The sequence below is a fragment of the Panthera tigris genome, chromosome E1, assembly GCF_018350195.1.
Source record: "Panthera tigris isolate Pti1 chromosome E1, P.tigris_Pti1_mat1.1, whole genome shotgun sequence".
Lineage (NCBI taxonomy): Eukaryota > Metazoa > Chordata > Mammalia > Carnivora > Felidae > Panthera > Panthera tigris.
The window spans coordinates 52,853,786-52,878,411 of NC_056673.1; the positions used below are offsets into that span (position 1 = coordinate 52,853,786).

General features: G+C 50.4%; 1 long non-coding RNA gene across 2 annotated transcripts in view; it reads right to left on the reverse strand.

Moving 5' to 3' along the window:
* LOC107179364 overlaps nucleotides 1-24,626 on the reverse strand; it is a 192,348-nt gene that overhangs the window by 16,759 nt on the left and 150,963 nt on the right. For both annotated transcript variants that reach the window (XR_006210999.1, XR_001509967.2), the window contains exon 2: nucleotides 1,202-1,270. This is a non-coding gene — a long non-coding RNA (uncharacterized LOC107179364). The remainder of the gene's footprint in view (nucleotides 1-1,201; nucleotides 1,271-24,626) is intronic.

Consider the following 24,626-nt stretch of genomic DNA (forward strand, 5'->3'; position numbering starts at 1 on the left):
GCGGGGGGGGGGCGCTGGGGGGTGGCGTGGAAACATTCCAGTCTTGGAGGTAGGATACGAAGCACGTAAGTTTGGCTAAAAGGATCCGGATTTGAGTGGGGAGTCGTAGCAATAAGATTAAGTATCCAGTGAGGTCTGGTCGCTCAGATAACAACTAGAGAAGCATGACAGGGTTGCTTTTCTGTTTTATCTTTTTTTTTTTTTTCAATCAGAAAGTAGCCATGATGAATACTGGGTTTAAGAAAGCAGGTTAGAGAAAGCACAGGTAGGATTATGTGCGGAAAGAAAGACTGGAAATCTAAAGGTTGGCGCCCCCAGTGAGTGTCCCGGTGTGTGCAACCAAAGTCAAGATCAGCAGGGTGGCCGGGAGAAGGGAGGGGAAGGATCAACTCCGAAAATCACTGGGGAGCAACGGTCAGGATTCGGGGTTCTAGGGGATGGGGGAGTTAACGCGGTTGGATATCTTCCTTCTACATGATCCATGAGGAATAAGATAAATAAGGAAGGGAACAGACAGGACATCTATTATGATCTGGACTTTCATTTGTATTTTTGTACTGTCTCATTTAGTTCGTGACCTCCCCTGACGACAAGGTATTAGCATCGCCATCTTATAGGTGAGAGGCTTACCAATTCACCCCAGATCATATCCAGAGCTAAAGAGGGAAAAAACCCCACTGACATTAAGTGTGTGCCTTAATACATCCCAAGCACTATGCCAAGCACTTAACTCTGTATCCTCTCATTTCATGACCCAACATAGCAGGGATTTCCTTGCATCATCCCCATTTTACAGCGGCGAAAACTGAGGTCTAGGGAAGTGAAGGCCATCGGCCTATAGTCACAAAGGGAGGAAGTGATGGAAGGCAACCCTGGGCGACTGACCATTCCTCTGTCTCCTCACCTGCAGGCTGGGTAGAACACGCTGACCTGCTAGGGTTGTGACAGGTGGGAACGAGTTCGCCCAGGTAGGAGCTGTGAGAACACAGCCTGCCTGGAATTAACTGCAGTGACCATTAGTATTTATTAACCTGTGTCCCTGGACCTTCTCTGACAGCTAACTGCAAGGCTCCTGCCTGCCAATCACCCCTGTGGGCTGGTGTGCAGGTACAGGTGCATTTGGGATGTCTGGGAAGAGGAACTTGGCTATAGAAGGAACAAAACCCCCAAAGCAAGAAGGGGTTACCTTCTTGCAGCTCACCTTTGTGTCTTGCCCTTCTTTCTTGGTTCGGAGCACCTACGCAGGCCAGCCTCAAACCTCTGGTTTCACCTAGAAAAAGAAGGGAGAGTTACACCAGGAAATAAGACAATAAAACTCATCTTCGGGGCGCCTGGGTGGCTCAGTAGGTTAAGCGGCCGACTTCGGCTCAGGTCATGATCTCGCGGTCCGTGAGCTTGAGCCCCGCGTCGGGCTCTGTGCTGACCGCTCAGAGCCTGGAGCCTGTTTCAGATTGTGTCTCCCTCTCTCTCTGATCCTCCCCTGTTCATGCTCTGTCTCTCTCTGTCTCAAAAATAAATAAACGTTAAAAAAAAATTAAAAAAAAAAACTCATCTTCAAGCTTAAAATGTAGAGGGAGTGGTCTCTGAATGCCAGATAGCCTGCCAAGGACATAGGAGTTTAATAGTTGTTTATTCTTTTTTTCCCCACTTATTTTAGAGGGAGAGCAAATGGGAGGGGGGCAAGGACACAGAGAGAGACAGACAGACAGACAGACAGACAGAGAGAATCTCAAGCAGGCTCCACGCTCAGCACAGAGCCCAACCCAGGGCTCACTCAACCCAGGGATGATGACCTGAGCCAAAATCCAGAGTCTGACCCTCAGCTGACTGAGCCAGCCAGGCGCCCCTGATTATTCTTTAATATAAAATAAAATTACATTCATTCTGAATAAAGGCAAAAATCCATTTCCTATGTCCATCACAGACACGGCAAATGGAAGAATACTGTCAAAGAAATACAGGCTATCATCTCAATAAACAACACCTACAATAAAATGAAACGAATATTACATTGGATAGCAATTTTTTTTTCAAGTTAAATCTTGCATTCACAGTGAATCTTCAGTAAAAAAAAAATAATAATAATCTCTTGCCACAGGCCTGAGTTGTTCTGGTTTTGAGGGTCCTTTTACTCAAAGACTCCTATGACACTACTGAATTGTGTATGTTCTGACTTTATGGTATGTCTGAATTCATCAGATGGGATAAATCAGGAGGACCATCTAGCTCTGTGCCTGCCCCCTACCATTGTTATTAGCTTCACTTTCATTTATTCCTTTACGTGTTTCTAGAGAGCAAGGCTATTCCATGCCATCCACATAATTCCTGAGCATAGTTGCTGCTGCTGCTGCTAAAATAGATATTTAATCTTTAAATCCAACCTCTGTTCAACCTGATTCAGACACCAGGAAGAGTAGTATTTCAAAAGGTGTTTAAGATAATAGCCCTATTCTAAGCTTCCCCATCATTAGGCTCAAAGAAATCACTCTAGACCCCCAGGTTGGCAAATGAAAACAGGGAGAAGAAAGAAAAGGGGGAAAAATAATACCATCAGATTTGAAACAGAAAACTTGTAACCTTCACTCACAAGGGGAAGGATTGTTTGGGTGGTGTTTTGTTCTTTCGCTGGATGCACACATACATCATCTTGGGGCCCGGATCACTCGCGCGGTTTCTAGGGTTATGGAAGACAGGGTCCATGCTGGTACTCTGTGGCCAACCCCATCCACCAATGCCCGCCAGCAGATCGGCATCCTCTGAGCCCCACAACTCCCTCCCCCAATCCTGGGGACACGCATCTGCCGAGCCAGCTTCTTCCATCATGCCCAAGAACTTATCCCAAGAGCAACCTCAAATGCAACGTAGGGCTCTTGAGTACAGGGCAAGGAACTCAACAATTTTAGCTCCGCTGAGCCATGCAACACTTGAGACATAACTAGATGACTCACCCATGCTAGAAAGTTCATCAAAAAGAAGCAAAGCAAACCACAACGTATCCTCCAACTTCAACTTGGGCACCAGAATGGATTCCCACTCCTGTTACTGCTTTATGTAAGGGCACCCCCACGCCCAACCCGTGTTCAGTTCATTAGGTGGAAAGCATCCGATAACCCCATTCGAGTCAAAGGGCAGATGAGTGGAAATGCTTCCAGTCTCACCCTTCCAGGGGACATAGGACATTTAACACAAGGAGGTCTAAGCTCACCCTGCCCCCATGACATTTCGATTTAGCCAATGTAGTAGCAGACTTTGAGGAGTGGGGGCCTTAAACCCTACAGAGGGGGAGGAATGGTTCTCCCTGCCTAGGCTCCCAGACCACGCTACTCACTGAAATCACTCCCCTTGGCAGCTGGAAAATCCTACTGCAGCCTGGGTCCCACTCCCAGCAGCTCTGGTCGGTATAAAGTAAGGTCTGAGCATCGGGTTAAGGAACGTGTTAAGTTCCCCCAGGAAAGTTTAACATGCATCAAAATGTAAGGATCAACTGGAGAATCCGTTAAAATTCAAACCAACAAGTCTGAGGTGGCAGCCTGAGATTCTGCCTTTCTAATACGCTCCTGGGCCGGCCCAATGCTGGTGGTCCCACAGAACATGCTCAGTAGTCAGGGCTCAGCAGGGATGCCCTCAAACACCTTACGTCCCCTTCCGCAGAAACCTCGGGCAAACTGACCCCACCCTGCCCCACTCTCCCTGCCGCCTCTCCAGCAGGCCCCAGGACCTGCCCAGCTGACTTGTGGAATGCCAGATGGGTCACATCCCAAGAGACAGCTGCCCCTCTCCCCCTCCCCGCTTAATCCAGTTCTCAGCAATCCAAACGCTAGCCTGCAACACACTCTAAGAAACACTGCGTTCAACGGAACAGTTTGTTTCTGCTCTGGGGGTTTTCCCCTTTGCTTTCTGTGTCAATGTGCCTATCCAGGGCAGGCGGGAAGCCTGGGGGACCATGGATACAGCCTCTCCCTGCCCACGGCACACTGGCTCAGCACCTGCCACACGGAGCCCTTCTGTGGCCACACACCCACCTCCCAGCTGCCTATCCATCCTCGGTGCAGACTACGGCAGGACAGGGAGTGGATGGTGTTCCCTCGAAGGTGGCCAATGGCAGCCGGCCACGCCCGGCACCAAACCTCTGAGCTTGCATCGGGTTACCCACAGCCTGCCCCCACAGGTCCCTCCCTTCCATCTATACCCCCCACCCTGACCAGTTCCGTCCAGACATCTCCAGGGATACCTGAGCCAAACCCCACCTAGTGGCTCTTGGCCCAACCACCTCGGCCCAAGATGGAAGGGGCGGATCCTCCCGGAGACCTGCGACTGAGCCACTGAAGGCTCAGCAGGTGAGGCCACAAGAAGACAGGAGTCTGGAACATGTCCAGGCCACGCCAGCCCACGCTGGTCTCTCCTCTCCACCCACGCTGTCAGTCTCGCAGACAACAGAAGGCCACACGGTGCAGAAGACTAGGGGAGGGCAAGATCAAACACCGGCTTTTAACACTTTGTAAGCGACGGGTCCCTCTTTGGCCAAAACAAGGGTTGCAGTTTAGGAGAATTCTTGGACCTTCTGAATGGGTCCAGTATCAGAGGGGAGTGACTTCTACAAAACAGGCCAGGGAGTTGTCAGCTGGCCAACCCCCTGGGCCCCATTTCTAAGAAGGTACCTAAGGCCGATACTCACTGAGCACAGGATGCAGTGCCCAGGACCCCGATCCACGAAAATGTTCTAATTTCTTATAAAATTAGAAGCAATAAAATGAGTATAATTTTCATGCCTATATAACAGTGAATCCAGCCTGGATGATATTCACCCTTAAAATCACTGCAATCATAACATGTCATTTTTAGGGGTGCCTGGGTGGCTCAGTTGGTTGAGCGTCTGACTTCGGCTCAGGTCATGATCTTGCAATTTGTGGGTTCGAGCCCCGCATCTGGTTCTGCGCTGACAGCTGGAGGCTGGAGTCTGCTTTAGAATCTGTGTCTCCCTCTCTCTCCTGCCCCTCCACAGCTCGTGTGCTTGCTCTCTCTCTCTCTCTCTCTCTCTCAAAAATACATAAGGGGCTCCTGGGTGGCTTGGTCGGTTAAGCATTCAACTTCGGCTCAGGTCATGACCTCACGGTTCGGAGGTTCGAGCCCTGCCTCAGGCTTGTGTGCTGACAAGCTCAGAGCCCAGAGCCTGCGTCGGATTCTATCTCCCTCTCTCTCTGCCCCTCTCCTACTCATGCTTGCGCGCGCTCTCTCTCTCTCTCTCTCTCTCTCTTAAAAATAAACATTAATAAATAAATAAAAAATAAATAAACTTAAAAAATTGTTTTTAAGTAATAAAATGTCGTTTTGAACTTTTGGGGGGAGGGGTGGGGAAGGAGCTCACGAAGGCAAAAGGGCCTAAGGTCATGAGCAGCTCATCCAGCTCGGAGTCTGACTTCCTTCCAGACTCCAACCTTGCCACCCTTTACGCAGATCCTTTGTTGAATGCCCTTTCTCGGAGACCCCCACCCCAGCCCGGAGGCCTTCTCCCAAGTGCCTCCCAACGACCCTCCGCTGACTCTGTCCCAAGTCCTTCTGTTCCATGCAGGTGCGCTGGGCCTGCTTTGGACCCGGCAGACAAGCTCCCACCCCCTCTCTGTAGAAGCAGCTCAGCCTGGCAGACACAGAGGCATCTCTGAAATCCAAACACACACTCAGCCCCCTGCAGCATAAACACTGAGCACACCTCACACCCAGGCCTATAAAAGATAATTACACAATCTGATCTGGCAAATTAGGGCCACAGAACGTCTAATTCGTACAATGAATTCAAGGGCTGTATCGGCAGGAAAAATTAACCTGGATCTTTATTGGGATTCGCCCCCAGGTCAGGATTAGGGTTTATTTGTCTTCTTTAATTTTCTTGCTGAGGATGGGTAGAAAGGCGACCTCTGCTGCCCACCCCCACGCCCCCGCCCTCACCTCCCCACCCCATCCAGGTTTGGCTTTTAGACAAGCAAGCTGACCAGTGATCTTTCCCACAAACGAAGTCACTCTAGCTAATATCAAACAAAGCACAACTAGAAGAGACAGACAGATAGATACAAAGATCGATCGATCAATAGATCGATCGATCGATAGGTAGGTAGGTAGGTAGACAGGCAGTCAGTTAATTTTTCACAAAAGGAAAGTTGGGACATCCCAAACCCAAATCAAGGGCTTTATTTTATTAGTTGGCACTAACTCAGTACAAGTAAACAAAAGAACTGACATGCCCAGCTGGCAATTTACCTCCTAATTATTCTGGCTCAACTGTGAAATGTGTACTTAGAGAACAATCATATATACACATTCCCCTAAATACACTGTTTCTCTCTCCCTCTCTCTCTGTCCGTCTCCTTCCCACCTCCCTTCCAAGGAGCCTTCCAAGAGGAGAGGCCTCTCCTTAAGAGTCGGTTCCTACCTCCTTAGCTCATACACAGCTAGATCACCAAAGACCTGTTACCGGAAGGTCAGGGCAAGCTGACACCACGTGAGGATTATCCTTCACCGAACTGAAAAAAGCACGGTGGCAGGACAGTGAGGTTTTCCCTCTCTTTCCCAGTGTACCTTTCTGGGGGTCTCCTCTGGGGCAATAAATTCCCCACCTGGACTCCTAAGTCAGCCCTACAGATGAAAGATGAAACACTGGTCAACAGAGCGGGATTTAGTGCTCACGCCTTAGTGGCTACTGCAGAGGGAAGTCTGTCTGCGAAATAAGGAGGTGATGAGCACAGAGGCAGAGGACCACTCGATGCCAGCATGATCTACCCCAGAAATGATTTCGGTGCGCCTCTCTAGGAGACTGCCCCGGCTCAGAGAAAAAGCGCGTGCTTCCGTAGGCTTTCATGTGGAGCCCACAGAACGTTTGCTCTTATGGGAATTTATTGTATATGGACAACCTCAGCTCAAAAATATACATATGGGTGAGTGAGTGACTGTGTCTTTGTGTGTGGCTATGTATGTATGTGTATACACCCAGGACAATGAGTTTATGGGAAAACAAACCCGTTCTAAACAGCCTCTGACTTAAAGCAACAGACATGTGGTTTTCTTGTACCAAATCCATAAGGATTCTAGGTGACCCAGTTAAGAGCGGAGGAAAGGGGCGCCAGACCGTGCAAATTTACTGTCAGCTGGATTACAATCTCTGTAAAGAGCTCCAGCCAAATCTCAGATTCCGACTCCAAAAAGGTTGAGACGAGGGTATACTTTTAAGGAGACAGACATCCATTCCATGCCGACTGCTTTGAGGGGTCGTGGAAGGAGGAAGGAAGCAGCCAAGAAAAGCGTCTCTCTTTCCGAACAGTGACTACGCTAACGCGGGCTTTATTTTGAAGCACTGACCATTCTAAGCCCAGAAAGACGGGCAAGAGGATGTCGAGTATCCATCAAATCCGTCGCAGACGGACGACACAGAGTCTTGGCAAATGATCAAACGTATGTCACACACTTCTGGGTTCTAGGGTCAGAGAGTCTAAGATTAAAATCCTAGCTTGACCACCAGCTAGCTGTATCACCGTGGACCCCTTCCTGAGTGTCCATTTTCTCACCTGAAAAGCAGAGACAGCAGTAGTGACCATTCTTTGTCACTAGTAAGCCTTCCACAACGGTTAGCCATGATCATTCTTGTTATTTCTATCTGAGGATGTAAAACAGGGCTGCGCTGGTCTGTATTTCACAAATGGGTTCTTGCTACTAAATTAAACCATTTGTTCAACTGCGTAGCATATCACCTGGTCAATGGAAAGTAACCGATAAATATAACTGCTATCAGTGCAAAAATAAATAGGTTACAGAATTGCATAGTTAGAAAAACAAACTTAGGGGCGCCTGGGTGGCTCAGCTGGTTAAGCATCCAACTTCAGCTCAGGTCACGATCTCGCAGTTTGTGGGTTCGAGCCCTGCGTGCTGACAGCTCAGAGCCTGGAGCCTGCTTCGGATTCTGTGTCTCCTTCTCTCTCTGCCCCTGCCCTGCTCACACTCTGTGTCTCTCTCCAAAATAAATAAACATTTAAAAAAATAAAAAAAAAGAAAAAAAGAAAAACAAACTTGGAAGGAGAAAGCAAAAGGTTAACCATTGCCATTTCTGGAGGGTAAGTTTATGGACAATTTGTTTCATTTCTGCATGTCGAAAGTGAATAGGCATCGTTTGGTAAAGAAAAAAAAGTCTTGGTATTTAAAAAAAATACAAAAAAAAAAAAGGCATTCATCGTCTTCAAGTAGAAATAAAGCTATAAATGCAGTTTTTAAAAACCAGCCAAGGGACCCCTGGGTGGCTCAGTCGGTTGAGCGTCCGACTCTCGATTTCCGCTCAGGTCATGATCCCCGGGTGGTGGGATCGAGCCCCACGTCTGGCTCCACACGGAGCACGGAGCTCGCTTAAGATTCTTTCTCCCTCTCCCTCTGCCCCTCCCCCGCTCACACTCTCTTTCTAAACAAAACAAAAAACAACAGTCAAAACAGAAGTTGCGGGATTGCTTGTGAAACCAGAAAGAGATATTGCAAGCAAGCCCCAAAGTTGGGGTTTGAGACCAGATCTGGCAAGGGTGCCCCCTGGGACCTCCCGTGTGATCCACAGACCAGGGGTCAGACACACCCAGGCGGCGAGGGGAACAGCCCGCAGACTTCACTGACAGGAGAGCGGCACTTTCCACTGAAGGATACAGTCAACATTGGCTTGAACGGTAAACTTGACCAAGAATCCGAACTCAGCTGACAGGCTGCAGGCCAGAGGGTTAACAGACCTGCTCCGTGGCATTTTCCAAATACCTGTGCCATTATAGACAGAGGGCTCTGATGACACTAGCCGTTTTGGTTCAGGACCCACGGCCCCGTGCATTTCCCGGAGCCTGTTACATAAGCCCAGGCTGGAAACAGAGGCCAAGCTCCATGGAGACGCGGAGGCCACACCAGCAGTTAAGGGCCCGCTGCATGACAGCATGGAACAGGGAGGGTGGATTTGAGCCTGAGAATCAGGACCCTCATGGGCCTCACTCGGGGTGCCCAGGTTCAGGAGCGTCCCCCTAACCTCCTCTTCCTCCTGGGTCCAGCATACAGGGGGACCCCACGGCTCAGGCCTCAGCCCGGCTGAACGGCCGTCCTTTCCTCCCGTTCTTGAAGACTTCCCAAATCCCTGCCCCTGTCCTTTTCCCCAAGCCCCAGCTTGCAAGCCGCAGGGCAGGCTGATCACCGATTCCCCAAGAACTTCGAATTCTCCACCACCAGAGGAAATTCCTGATCCCCTCAACCAGGCTCCCCTCGGAACCTCTCCATTTTCTGTGAAATGAATTTCACTTCAGTCCCTCAGTTATCCACATGGGCAATATTCCCCCAAATCACGTGAATCACCCTACCTCTGCTCAGTTCTTCTGCAGGTGGTGTTCATGATCCGTCTTCTCTTTTGTCCCCATGGCCCTGACCATAGCTTAGGCTCTCTCGAACCTCAGGTCCAGAACATCCCCATAATAAAAATGTCATCTGTTGAGCGTTTACTGTGTCCCAGCCTTTTACATGTGTTCGTTAATTCCCTCATCTTGTGCCGCGTCTCACCCTGTTCTCTCTCCCTCTATACACGAGCTCTATGTCTGAGCTGAAAAGCTCTGCAAAGTTCTTTGGTGCCTCGGGGCCCTTGCACATACGGTGTCCTCAGCCTGAAACACTCTGTTTAACTTCCAAAGTCTCAGCTTAGACTGCCACTTTCTTGCAGAGGCCGTCCATGATGACTCTATTACACGGGCCACCCAAGCAGTAAAACCCACTGTGTTCTTCACGGCACTTAACCTAATCTGAAATGATCAGATGTATTTATTTCATTTTAGTTTGTGTGTCTGCCTACAATCTTACTTCCAGGCCATGAGATTCCTGCGTGCAGAGATGATATCTGTTTGGTTCTCCACTGTACGATCAGCATACATTGTAGGAGGCAGCCCTCTTTTGGCTAAATGAATGACTATTAGTACCCCTGCGTGAAAGGTAAGGCAACTGACATACAGAAAGATTTACAACTCGCTCCAGGTCACGAGGCTAGTAGGCAGTGGAGTCCACACTTGCACCAAAGCTCTTCTGGATCCAAGGGGAAAGCTGACGGCCACCTTGCTATTCTGCCTTCCACGCTGCAGTAACCCCCCATGTGGGCTTTCCACCTGCCTGATCCAGAACCTTCTGCATCGCTCTCCTAGTTTATCATTCTAAAATACCAGCTACGTCTACCAAACTCTGCTCAACCTTTAATCAGCGGCTCCCTACTGCCTTCCACGCAGACTGCACACGCCCGCCTGAAATCAGAGGCCATCTACGCTCTGTCCTTCCTCTTCTCTCCCCAGCCTCGTCTGCAGGATTTTTCTGCTTCTTATCTAATCTTCGTTCCCCACACCTGCAACACCTCCCTCCCTCTGCCTCTCCCTAACACCTTCCCTTGAGGCCCAGCCCTGGTCCCACCTCCCACGAGAAGCTGCCGGACTTTCCAGCCTTCGGTGGTGGCTCGCACTTGAGCCACAGTATTACTGGCCGCCCCACAGGTGCCCTGAACATGAGGTGAAAGAAGGAAGAGGTTCCCTATCCTGTCTCCCCCCCAACTCCTGCCCGCTGCAAAGAGTCTTAAATTCCTTCAGGGCGGGCAACATACCTCCTGCGTTGGGAACCCTGGAGCCCAGTATAAACCCTAAATGAGAGGAGCTTTGTTGCTGCTATGTGCCATACTCTGGCCTGCAGTCCTCCAAAGATGGGGGTGCCTGGGGAGCCCGGGGGGCTTAGTCAGTTGAGCGTATGACTTTGGCTCAGGTCACGATCTCATGGTTCGTGAGTTCCAGCCCCGCGTCGGGCTCCGTGCTGACAGCTCGGAGCCTGGAGCCTGTTTCGGATTCTGTGTCTCCCTCTCTCTCGGCCCCTCCCCTGCTCGTGCTCTGTCTCTTTTTGTCTCTCAAACCTGAATAAACATTGGGGCACCTGGGTGGCTCAGTCGGTTAAGCGGCCGACTTCAGTTCAGGTCACGATCTCGCAGTTCGTGGGTTCGAGCCCCGTGTTGGGCTCTGTGCTGACAGCTTGGAGCCTGGAGCCTGCTTCGGATTCTGCGTCTCCCTCTCTCTGCCCCTCCCCTGCTCATGCTCTGTCTCTGTCTCTCAAAAAATGAATAAAAATTAAAAAAAAAAAAAAAGCTAAATAAACATTAAAAAAAATTTAAAGACAAAGATGGGGTGACGGCACAACGGCAAAGCTCTCTCACTTAGTGCCCTTGGAGGCTGGCTTCTCAAGCCTTTCCCACCCCACCTCCACCCGGAACTGCTAACATTAGGGCTACTCTGAACTCTCTCCTGGGTCTTCCCTGAGCAGAGTCTGTGACATGAACCTAAAGACGGAGCCTAACCCACTGGGCTTAAAAGGAAAAAAAAAAAAAAAAAAGGAAGTTTACAAGCCCATCCGGTTTTCTCTTTTAAAACGACCTCTTTGCCCCCAGGGACACCTTCTGCCTATGGTGTCAGAAAGGACCCCCCCAAGTACCCCTCGGGAAGGGAGCATCAAGGCAGAGCATCCCTCGGCAGGGATCAGGACGGCCTTGGGGCTAAGTGTTTGCTGAGGGCTGCTGGGCAGAGGTGCGAGAGGCTCCCGGTCCCCCGCCCTCCCGCCAAGTCTTGGCCTCCACGTGCGTCGGTTTCACCGTGGTTAATGGAAAATAAAATGCTCAACTCAAAAACACTTTTCCGATGATATTTTAAGGGAATATGAGATCACAGAAAATCAGGGAGGTAAGTTGAAATGGTGTAACCCCAAGCCACATTTTTTTTTTCAAAGAATCCCCTGAGACGGGGGGTATGTATCTGGGGAGACCTTACCCTAGAGGCTACCTGGGCAGCAGCGACCCTGATGGTCGCCACGAAAAGTCATGATGGTACCTGAACCCACTCCCTCCCTGCAAACAGCCTCCTCCCCTCTGAGGCCCAAAGGGACCCCGAGGTCCCTTTAGCTTTACAAAAGCTGCCAACAGCCCCCACCCCGCTCTTGCCAGCCAGGTCAACACTCTGCCTCTGCCAGAGATACCAAATGTTTCCTAAACCCACCCCAAGTCCAGCTCCCTGAGCTATGAATAGTTATTAACATTAACTCGGGGCATTAATTAAAAACCGTTCAGCCAGGCAAATTCTCATACTTTTAAAAAGTCATTTGGGTAATCGCCTTTCCATGCCACAAACTTTCCAAACGACTGACAGGTTGACATTTCATAAGGTTGTTTGTGTTAATCAAGAAGAGGGAAAGAGCCGGTGTGGTTCCCCAGTTCATTTTTCAGGTGCCTTGATTTATTGATTGGCCAATCCCCACTTAATAGCTGTACAGCAAGGCTCGGGGAGAAAGAGGCCCCCACGTCCCCTGGGGCTGGGGTCGGGGCTGGCGAAGAGGGAAGTGCCCCAGGGCACTGCCACGGCTGTCTCCAACTTCCTCCCCTCTCCCAACACCCAGCAACCAGCTTCCCCTGGGACGCACCGTAGAACCTCCCAAACTTTACTCTGGGCTGCACACCCCCTGTCCACCAATGAAGGGCTACTTCCTGCACAAATATCCAATGCGGGGTTGCTATTTCAGCAAACTTAGGAGTCTGAGGGCAGTGGGGACTAGGCTCTTAAACTCTCAAACTTCTTTCTTAAAGCGGGAGAACCCAGAACCAGACTGGAGTGTGTGAGTTTGAATCCCACCTTCACCATTTACCAGAAGTCTTGGACTTCTCTGTGCCTCAGTTTCCTCATCTGTCAACAATTTGTGCAGTAACTATAATATCTACCTATACAGTTGTTTGGAAGGTTAAATTAATATTGGTAAAGCATTTGCAACAGGATCTGGGGCATAATAGATCTTCCACGTTTAAAAGCCTTCACTCCTCCCTGGCACACACGAATCAGGACCTGGCATTTAACTGAAAACAGAGTTGGATCTGTCCTGGCTGACAGGAGCACAGAAGGCCAGGCCTTGCCCATTCCAGCCATCCGCCCCCCCCCCCAGGTTTCCTGTTTCCAGGGGGCCACCACAGCCCCTCCAAGGCCCCGCAGGGTCCCGGGGCACAAAGTGTGACAGCCACCGCTCGTGCCGAGGCCTGAAAGCACTCGACTTGCCATTTGACACCACAAGCCTGCCCACACCACAAAGTCTTTTGTGGAAACACAAAGAAGCTCTCCCAGGAGCCGGTGTCCAGGGGCAGGCCGACGACACATGGCTGGCCAGGGTGCGGCCGAGATTGGTGAGGGAGTACACGCTCACCACCCAGCCCTTCCTCAGGACCACACTGTGACCTGCCTGCCCGCCCGACACAGAGAGCAGCCACCACGCTGAAGGGAAGGAGGGGTTTTCTTTTCTGGTTTTTGGTTTTTTTTTTTAAAGTTTACTTATTTATTTTGAGAGAGAGAGTGCGTGCGCACAAGTCGAGAAGGGGCAGAGAGAGAGAGGGAGAGAGAGAATCCCAAGCAGGCTCCACACTGTGAGCACAGAGCCCGAGCTGGGGCTCAAACCCACCAACCGTGTCAGCATGACCTGAGCCAAAGTCAAGAGTCAGATGCTAAATCGACTGAGCCACCCAGGTGCCCAAGGAGGGGTTTATTTTCTTCCTTCCTTCCTTCCTTCCTTCCTTCCTTCCTTCCTTCCTTCCTCCCTCCCTCCCTCCCTCCCTCCCTCTCTCTTTCTCTTTCTTTCTTTCACATTGATTCATTTTTGAGAGACAAAGAGACACAGAGGGTGAGCAGGGGAGAGGCAGAGAGAGAGGGAGACACAGAATCCGAAGCAGGCTCCAAGCTCTGAGCCGTCAGTACAGAGTCCGACATGGGGCCTGAACCCACGAACTGCGAGATCGTGACCTGAGCTCAAGTCAGACGCTTAGCCAACTGAGCCACCCAGGCGCCCCAAGGAGGGGTTTTCTTAAGGAAAAACCACCACAAAGCCTTCCAGCAATCCTACAACAACAAAATACGACCCACACAGGCACAGACCTTATCTAAACTCACTGCACACCACAGACACCACGGACGCATGTCAATGTCAACGTAGCACCTACTGTGTGCCAGATGTTAGTACAGGCACCAGAAATACAAAGCACATGGGACACCCGGGTAGCTCAGTCGGTTAAGCCTCTGACTCTTGGTTTCGGCTCAGGTCGTGATGTCACAGTTTTGCGAGTTCAAGTCCTGCATCGGGCTCTGCATTGGCAGCATGGAGCCTGCTAGGGATTCTCTGTCTCCCTCTTTCTCTCTGCCCCTCGCCGCCCCCCCATCAAAATACATAAATAAACTCAATACAAAAATTTTTTTGAAAGAAATACAAAGCACAGAAAGGAAGGTCCCAGGCTCCCCAGAGCAGAAAACCTGGTAGGAGAGAAGAGGTCCAAAACAACTGATGCTTTTATTTTGTGATATGTATTATGTGTGCATATTATATATTATAATACATATGTCATACATATGTCCACATGCACGGATACCTACAAGAGCGAGGAGCTGGGGGAGAAGGAGGCGCCCACCTCCGTGGGTTGGCAGGGTGGGGGCACCTCGGCAGGAGAGGAGGAAACGGTCGCAGGGTCATTAGCCAGAAGGTTCACTTGGTTTCGGTGGAAAGGAGGATGGCAGGCATTTCTGCGCGGGAATCACGCTGGCACTTTCTCGCTGCACCATCTTGGGTTTTTAACACCTTTTTGAGCATCAGTAAAAAGCGCATGATGCACAGACACCCCCACGCAGCAGGCAGGCAGTAGGTGATCAATTAATTGCCAAGGAGAGAAAAGCGAGAAAGCTTGGCCGAGGCGGTGCCCGAATGAGGCCGTCGGGAGGTGCTTGGCTGGGCTCAAAGTCAGACAAGCAAGCAAGAGGCCCTCATGGGAGCCCGGTGGCAGCATGGCCCTGGCCGTGCTTTTATGCTGTTTTACCAGCCCCATCGGCAAAATCTGGGCCATCGTTCCTCCTCCTTCCTGTCTCCCGGGGATGTCTGGGGACACATGAGAACCAAGCTGGGGCAGAGAGTGGGGTAAGAGATCTGTGATTTCAGAAGAAAGGCAAGCCGTGAGCTGGAAGATTATTTAACTCGTGGACAACGGTTGTGATTTCTTCAGGCTTATCAGGAAATCCTCACAGAAAAGAGGTTATTTAACGGAGACCGGGAAAGAATGTGCAGATATTTTAAAATATTAAACGGAATTACTAAAGCCCCATAATATGATGCCTCCTTTTCTGAGCTCGGCTGATTTTAAAGCCTTGAGTAGTAACCAGAAGCCGGATAGATCACAAGCTTGTTTAACTTGGCTCCCTGATCCCACGGCAACCAACCCCCATCTCAGGACCGGGCATCACCGACTTCTGTTTGGAGTATGATCTTCAGAAAGAGTGACTTAAACTGAGAGTCAGAGGTCATTCCAGGCTTCCAGTGAGACCCAGGACCTTCCGGGACACAGCTGAATCTGCCAGTCGATAGGCAGGAAGGCTCGTGGGGAGGGGTTGGGAGAGACAGACGGCAAACTGGGAGAGGTCCAACCTCCTGCCAAAAGACTCAGAAACCCCCAAACACGTAACCAACCGGCCTGCTGGGGAGCGGTGATTCGCACATGAGGGCGTGCGTAGAGAGGAGCATGGAGTAAACACACCTTGCCACCAAGGGCTCAGAGTCTAATGCAGAAACTCCACAAAACCCAACTGTACTGGGCTCACAATGCACAGACACAGGCTGCAGAGCCATGCCTTACAGCGAGACTCGCACAAGCAAAGTCTCATTAACTTACGGAGGTGAAGGGTCGAGTTTGTAACTGGGGAGAGATTGGGTATGCCCGTCGCCTTAGATGTTTCAGAAAGAACTGGATAGAACGGCGTCTGCACAGGCATCAGTACAAGCTTTGGCACAGGTGGTTTCCCGTATGACTTGGTGGACGTTCACGTCCTTCTACCTAGCTGCTCTGGGCCCAGCACCCCCCCCCCCACCCCGCCCGCCACCATTCTCTCATGGTTCCTGCGAATTTCTAGCTGGATCTGTGTTATAGGAACTTAGTGGAGCTGTCTTACTGTCCTCACAAGGACGCCCCTTGAAGGCATAAACCACAAGCCAACTTACCTTTTTGTGCTGTTGGTTGTAAGTAAAATCCTTCAGAGTCCCACCCTAAGAAACCCCACTTCCCAAAACTTCCTCTATTTAGGATGGGGATGGAGAGATCATTCTGGTGTTTTGTGTGTAGGAGGACGTAGGGGAGTCCAATTCTTCCACCATCCGATTTCACGCTATTTCCAACAAATGACAGGCAAACTTTAACGATACGTGGTCAAGAGATTGCTGGGAGAACCGGAGGTGGTAACTTATGCCACCAAATGGCTTAGAAGCCTCATAAATTAGAGAAGATGATGTTTTCCACTCCTTCTTTGGTACAGCAAAAGCTACTGGTTAGCTTTGTAAACAGACAGCACTTGCAGTCAAGGGCAAGAGGCAGCAGGGAGCAAGGGGGCAAAAAGAAGACAAGAGCCAAGAAGCCCGCCCCTAGAGAAGGGTTCTCGACCTCAGCACTAGAGACATTTGGGGCTGGATCATTCTTTGTGGTGGGGTCTGTCCTGTGCCCTGCAGGGTACAGGATGTTGAGCAGCCTCCCTGACCTTACCCACCAGATGCCAGCAGCAACCTCCAGCTGGGAAGATACAAAATGTCTCCAGGTCACTGTCCAATGTGCCCCGGGGGAAGATGCAAATGTTCCCCCTGGGGGAAGACGCATAATGGCCCCTGGTTAAGAACCACTAGAGTCAGGTTGGCCACAGATTAGCAATGGGATCTGAAGGCTGTCAGGGGTCTCTGTTTCCCACAGGCTTTAAAGTTCTAGACCGCGAGATGAGGACCCTGACTGTACCAGTGTTTCCCACACTAGGGGTGATGCACCCCCTAGGGGTACCAGAGATAAATGTTGGCCACGCTCTAATATGGCCTTAAATGACACCGGGTCACGCAGAAGTGCTTTTCCCTTTTCTGCTCTCTTTCCATACTGATCCAAGCAGGAAAAGCATCCCCATTTGGTGTTTTCAGTAATACCTCTGCAAGTCCAACTATAAGAAGAGAGAGCAATTCTTAGGCACAGAGACTTGGGAAAAGTCACAAAATCTCAATCTTTTATGATTCCACTGTATTTTCCACTTATGTCCAATGGCCTCTGATTCCATTTCTGACAGTGATGTGGATTTTTCTCTTAATGTATGTTTACTTTAAACTATGAAACCACGTAGAAAACTATTAAGAAAACAATAGTATGGGGTGCCTGAGTGGCTCAGCCGGTGGACCATCTGGACAGCTCTTGACTTTGGCTCAGGTCATGATCCCAGGGTAATGGGATCAAGCCCCATGTTGAGTTCCGTGGGGAGTGAGAGTGGAGCCTGGTTGGGATTGTCTCTCCCTCTGCCCCTCACCCACTCTTGTGCTCCCTCCCTCTCTCTCAAAAAATTTTTTTGAAAAATTTATGATAAAAAAATAAAAAGAAAATAATAGTGTGTGTGGCTACACGGCAAAAATCACAAAAGTCTTAGGAAGTGTTTGGAAGAGTTAACTCTGCCCTTCTTCCCCCATCAATTTCTAACCCCCCCACTGGACATTTTCTTGGGTGCCTAACATTAACCTCAAGACAAGAGGCGAGATTAGTAATTTGAAAATTCTTGAATCCGAGTTCCCTCTATAGCTCGGTTGTAAAGGTTGGTCATTTGTCATCTGTCATAGGTTGAATCGTGCCCCCCACTGAACAAATTCGTATGTCCAAGCCCTAATCCTCAGTACTTCAGAATGTGATCTTATTTGGAAATCAGGTCGTGGCAGATGTAATCGGTTAAGATGAGGTCCTACTGAAGGTGGCCCCTGCCATGATGTGCCCGGTGTCTTAATAAAAAGGAGAAATCTGCATACAGACAACACAGGGACCATACCGGGTGGAAGTGAAGGCAGAGATGAGGTGATGTCTCAACACACCAAGGGACACCAAAGATTGCCAGCAAACCCCCAGAAGCCAAGACAGAGGCATGGAACACATCTCCTTCAAACCCCTCAGAAGGAACCAGCCCTTTGACCTTCTAGTTTCCAAAGCTGTGAGACCATACATTTCTATTGTGTAAGCCAGTTTATTTGTGGTACTTTTTGTAATATCAGCCCCAGCAAACTAACACATCATCTTAAATTGATTTGCTAGTTTGGTGACTGTATTTTGCATTCCTGAATCTCCCTGCAGGGCAGGAAATGCAGATATACCTGCTCAAGAACAGAGACAGAGAGAGCACGAGTGGGGGGGGGGGGGGCGGTGTGCAGAGAGAGAGGGAGACACAGAATCTGAAGCAGGTTTCAGGCTCTGAGCTGTCAGCACAGAGCCCAATGCGGGGCTTGAACCCACGAACCGTGAGATCATGACCCGAGCCGAAGTCGGATGTTTCACCGACTGAGCCACCCAGGCGTCCCGTCACCATCAGTGTTTACATACATCTTAATATGCCTGCCATATGTACATCTTCACAAACTATATAAATTAGCTCTTTGCCTGTTGCATTCTCTTCTCTGCTTGTCTACACTATTTCAGCCGCTAGCTGTGAAATATGGGTGCCCAGCTTCAGCATCGAGGGAGGCCCCAGGGTGGAGGCAGCAGAACAGGGCCTAGAACGCAGGTAGCTGAGCACAGGTGTTATCACCTAGAACTCAGAGTCTGTAGGATGCGTGCTGTTCCCCCTAAAAAATGTCCTAGCCCCCCTAAAAAACGTTCATACCAACTGGGCCTTTCAACCGGAAGGTTCCAGCTACTTGTGGATGCTTAGAGCTGACTCCAAAGTGCCAATATGGAGGCACCTGACAATTCGTGACCAAAACCCAACTCTTAATTTAAAAGGATGCCCTGGTGAGTAATTCAAAGCACACAAAGCCTTTTGAGCCCTTCTGCAGAAAGCACCACGTGACGTAGTCACGTCATGGGCAGCCTTGGAGGTGACCGGGGTCACCTCTCACTAGCCAACAGCGACAGGAACTAACGGCTCACCCTGTACTAACACCACGTCAGAACTCAGGACTTTTAGATGCTTGCCACGTGGCCAGGAGACTGCAGCCCTGTCTTTTTGGATCAGAAAAATGCCCCTATAAGCACCCACCTCTGCAATATACAACAACAACAACAACAACAACTAAACAGAACCCATGATCGCGCCGCATTGTGTCTCCATCTAACATAAACATACCATAACCCCACACCTCTGATCACAACCGTCCATTTGAGAGATCAAGAATCAGGCTAGAATGTTAAATAGCATTCCTTTTTTCTCCCGTTTCTGGGAGTGGCCTAGCACGAACCAGAGCCAACGGAAGCGTTAGGAGCCAGACCGCACAAATGTCCCACTGTACCCACGTACATCGTTCCCCCAGCACCCGTCCTGGAGGCATTAACCCAAATAGCGACTGGGTGTCCACGGTGTGTCAGACGCTGTGCTGGGAGCTGGGGCTCCATCAGTCATACAGTGGACAGAGTCCCAGGCGGGGGCACTGGTCGTGAATAAGTACACACAGGCATTCAATTATCAATCAAGAAGCTTCTGGGAAGAAGCACAGAAGAACGATGTGGGGGCAGGAAGCGAGTTACAGTGACAGCAGAGGGCCCCTCTCAGGGAATGCCACGAGCCGTGTGAGCTAACATAGGGGAGCTCCCGCCTTTGGCTGGACCCCAGGCATAACTGGGGTGGACCCCACTCCAAGGCCACACTGCAGAGTGGAAATTCTGAAACAGTTAAAGCAAAATATAACTACGCTTGAGAGAACACAAGACCCATGAGGATACAAGCCAGGGGAACGCAAACTGCAGACATGACCTCAAGGTAAGGTAGGAAACTCAGAGCGTCCTTGAGACCAATGCCTCATTCTAGCACCTACTGCTGAACTGAGGCATACAGCAACAGGTCTTAAAGGGACCACGCAGAACCGTGAGATTTTACCCCTCCGGTCCACGGGGTTCTGGGAAGGCATTGATGAGGGCCTCGAGCATGACCACTCAACATTTTATCACCGTGAGTGAAGCTTAGTTAAAATAAAATTAAATAAGATAAAGGTTTCCGGATTCCTTGTCCCTCATTGGGATAACCCCCCAAGGCAAGCCTGGAAAATCCCTAGGCTGCTAGGTCACTGGGGCTCAAAGTTCTCCTCTTCCCAGCCCCACCCGCCAGTGGAAAAGTACTGGCATATGGGGTGGCTGGGTTTCTTCCAGGGGTCCCTGCTGGAGACACGTCCGTGCCCCCCTACCCACACCCTACAGGGAAATCCCACCGCGCATGGGGTTGAGCCCCAGCCTCCCCCTCCGGCCCGACTGGTTTCACAGCCTTGAACAACCCTGCCCAAACAACCAAGCAGTCAAGTGTGGCCAGCGGCCAGGAAAAATGCCTTGAAAAGCAGTGAGCTCTTCAGACGGCTCACAGCTTGGCTGGGACACCGCCCCGTGTGGAAAACGAACACGAAGGTCTGGTGGAGCGAGGAGGGGAAGGAGGCCTCGGCACCCCGCAGCCGGCCTCGAACCGGAGGGCCCAGCGCCGCGGGACACGCGGTGATCACGAAGGGGGCGCTTCCCGTGTGACCAGAAAGTTCTGGAATGGGAAGGCAGAGGTGGGCGACGGTGGGGCACAAGGGGTGGGGGTGGGGGGGCACCAGGACCTTCGTGCCTCTTTTCGTGAGATGGCATACCTGACCGGCCAGGGCACACCTGGACGCTGGGGCAGGCCAAGCTCTCCAACAGTCGCCCACTGTTCCCTGAGCGGAGAGGCCTGGCAGCCGCACTCCTCCCAGACAGGGGGGTTTTTCTCCTCCTCAGTGGGGCCACGCCTTCCCCCAGGCACATATTCCCTCCGTCCAAGGGTTTCGTCCAAGCCCCAGGCTCTGACCACAAAAAGCGCCCTTTTCTTTGGCGGGCTCACCTCAGACGTGAGGTCCCGGAGAGCCAAACCGCCTGCTAAAAGGACACCCCCAGCACATTTCTTTCTAGTCAGAGGGTCCGTGGCTGGCGGCCACAAACAGCACGTCCTCCCCCGCCCCCCCAAGCCCGGGGCCCTCCCGAGTGGCTCCCTTGGTTCCTGCTTTATTTGTGGCAGAAAAAGCAGTTGCCTGAAAGGGCTCTTGGCTTCTTTAAGGTCCTCCAGGTTGACCCAAAGCAAGCTGGGCAAATCTCTGGTGCGACGAGCCAAGCTGTTGAACACAGAGCTTCGGGTCTCGGTTCCGTGGGTGCCGCGGCACCCACCCCAGCGTTTCTGGCAACCGCCTTCCCCCGGTGAGCCTCCCACCCAGATACTCCAACGTGCTCCCGGCAGTGGTGGTCGAGGGGAACGGGGGTGGTTCACCCTAACGGTGGGATCTGGAGGGACCCCCCCCCCCCCCTTCACGGGAGCCTAGTGGATTTCTTCTTTTAAAAAATCGTTTTCTTTTTTTTTTTGGTCACACAAAACCTGGTTGTGAAAGGAAAAGAAAATGCCAGCCCTGTTTGACAGACATCAGATTTATGACCATTTTTTAAAGCCTCAAGTACGTCACAAGAATTGGCCCACCCACTGTACTGCCCAATCGTAAACACGGCCGGGTGCCCACTGCCTCTCTCCCCCTATCGAATCTGTGGCCCTCCACCTCTGAACAGCCCTTGTTTCCCTCCCTCAGTCTCTGGAGGGTTAAAGAGATGCCTGGCTGTGTATGTATATACGGGGGGTGCACCATGGAGCTCTCTGGGCTAACCCCCCAAGACAAACACGGCCGACTCACACCTCCACTGCCTGCAGGCAGGCCTCAGATGCTAACAAGCACAGTTGGGGCTCATGGTCTGCCCTGCCCGTCGTCCACTTCTCCACCCATCTTACACTCCACAAGTCAGGAGACCATTTCTCCCCCCCACCCTTCTCTCAACGTACGAAGTCAGTAAACTGTTGTCAGGCTTGGCGATAAATTTATGAATTTTGGCCTCCGGATGGGGCTGGAAATAAAAGTAAACACAGGGCACGAACCACTGTATTTCAGGTTTGTGCCCCGTGAGGCTGACTCTGCAAAACCATAGCCGAGGGAGACTCATTTGCCCTTTTCAATGAGACACCAGGAGACAGCTTTCCTCAAGGTAGGGATGCTATTCTGAGCAGGAAAGAGAGGCCAACGTCCTGTGGAAATTTTAGGGTAAGGACTGGAATGCAGTGATGTGGCCCCTTATTCAGAGCCGTGCGCAGTCCGGCCCCCCGCTCTGGCCCAGGGGGTCCGAGTGGTATTCTCTGAGAGTTCTGGCTAGGACCCAAGCCTGGTTGGGGGGAAGTCTTCAGATCAGAAAGAATTTTAAAAATCTCTATCATGAGATCCACCTTCCTGGTATCATTTAGCCAGAAAGAAGAGACGGGGAGGTGTTCAGAAAAGAGGCAAAGGGTTCAAGTGTAAACAGACAGGTCTGTCCGTTCCAAACACGGATCAATAGGTTTCATGTGATTCTGTGGGTCAAAAAACTAGCGGGGCTTGAGGGCCTTTGAAATCTGAAGTCTCACTGATCTGTCCATAGTGAGGAGCAGGGGAGAAAACAACACGGACCTCTGAAAAACGCAATGTGTTAGCAGCTGGCATTTCTTTTGCTTTTTCTTTAGAGGGAGATTGAGAGAGAGGGAGAGGGGGGGGGGAGGGAGGGAGGGAGGGAGAGAGAGAGAGAGAGAAAGAGAAAGAGAGAGGGATGGAGTGGTAGACATAGCGTTTGACTGACGTGGATTTACCGCATGTCTTTCTGGAGCGTATTTGCTTAAGCAAAGTAATAAAACAAAAATTCATAAGGCAAAGGTTTTCTTGGTAACAATTCAGTGGAAATATTTGTGAAGTCGCGACCAACTGCACACAGTGAAGATGTTCCCCCTGGAAATGGCTTGGCAAGGTGACAGGCTGGGCATGTGGCTCAACAAGGGGGCAGTGGTCACTACAATCCACCTTTGTTCGGTCCCAGAGAAGAGGCTAATAATTCATCTCCAAACACCGAGTAACAAACCCACATCTGCATGAAAACTGGATCCAGTAAGCCAGTGAGCATTGCTGCTCTGGGGGAAGGTCATTAGCCAGACGCTTGGGATTTGCACAGTTTGGGTTGTACATATATGGATTTTATACCTTGTTTTGTTTTTGAAATGGGACTTTAAGACGAACCTTAAGGCTTTCCTCCTCTGGATAAGAAGCCACAGAATCGCTGAACTACATCCTCAGGAAGATGCGTGAAAGGCCAACAACCATTAATTCTCCACCTCTGTACTTTGATGTAAGGGGGGCCCCGCGAGGCGTGCCGCTAGCTGGCTCGGCATACAGACCCGAAGTGTGCTTCGACATTCTCTTGGAATCAGGTGATGAGATGCAAAGATGGGAGATTTTTAGATCGCACACAAAAATCCGGATTCCGGGATGGTCTTGAAAAACGAGACGATCTGGCAACCCCATCCTTGAATTCCTACACGGGAGCAGGCAGCGAGTTGAGAAGCAGCAGTCTCTTTAAGGCAGGGCGTGTGCTCTCCAGTGTGCGGTAATCTATGCTATGCCAAAGCACCAGCCTTATTCATTCACTTGGGTTACCTCTGTGGTCCCTGAACGCATTTAAATTTATCATTCTGGTCAAAAATCATCTCCACTAGATGCTTCTCATTTGGTCTCTTTCATGGCAATGTCAAAGAAGATGCTGACCCACCCGGCCCTCCTGCCTACGTAGAAATAACATGGCTTGGTAAAAAGGGGACCAAAGGGAAGAGAAGAGGTAACCATCAGTGACTGGCCCTCTTAAGTTCCCTGGTGCAAGGCAGTAGAACTTTCAGTGCTATGACACTTCAAAGTCTCTAACCATGAGATGATTTGAGCAGGTATGTCTCAGATCCGTGCACCATACATGTTACTTAACAGCAGCATGAAGGGACCCAAAAAAGTATCCAACAGACACAGGTCACCTCTCTCTCTTTCTCTCTCCCTCTCTCTTTCCGCCACATCTGAGTTACTATCGTATGTGGCTCACAATATTAGTGTGTTCTCAAGAGGCTTACATCTTTTTAAGGGGCTACAATATAGTGAAAGTGTGTTTGTATAAGGACCCAGGAACCAGTTTGAAGGAGCTCCCGTTGGCCAAATCTGGGATATTTTGAGCACCAAAATAATTAAGTAAAGTAATGAATTATAAACCAATGAATACTTAGGTATCCATGAGTGCCTGCCAAGACTGAACAGACTCATTTATTTATTATACAAATAAATAGGGAGGCGGATAGACTCTTGATAATAGTAGAATGCCAAGAACCGAATGACAAATGCTGAGGGAACAGTGGAGGTAGAAAATCATTTGCAGCCATCACAGTGTTTGGATCAGGCAAGAGTTATCACTGGATGCCAATTCTAGGAGGAAATTTCGATGAGAATTTTTGCCTGACCTTAAAGTATCTCCCCAACAGACCATTTATTAGTTGCAAGAGAGAAAAAAAAACCAACACAGTAATTACACATTGGAGACACCAGATGATACCTTCCTTACGCGGGTGGGCAAAATTAACATCACCAATCCTGGACAGATGGACACTGGGTACCTGTAGATGTGTCATGCTGAGAAAGACACCACACTACCTATCGAGTAGTCCAAGAACACATAACCTCAGTTGAACCACAAG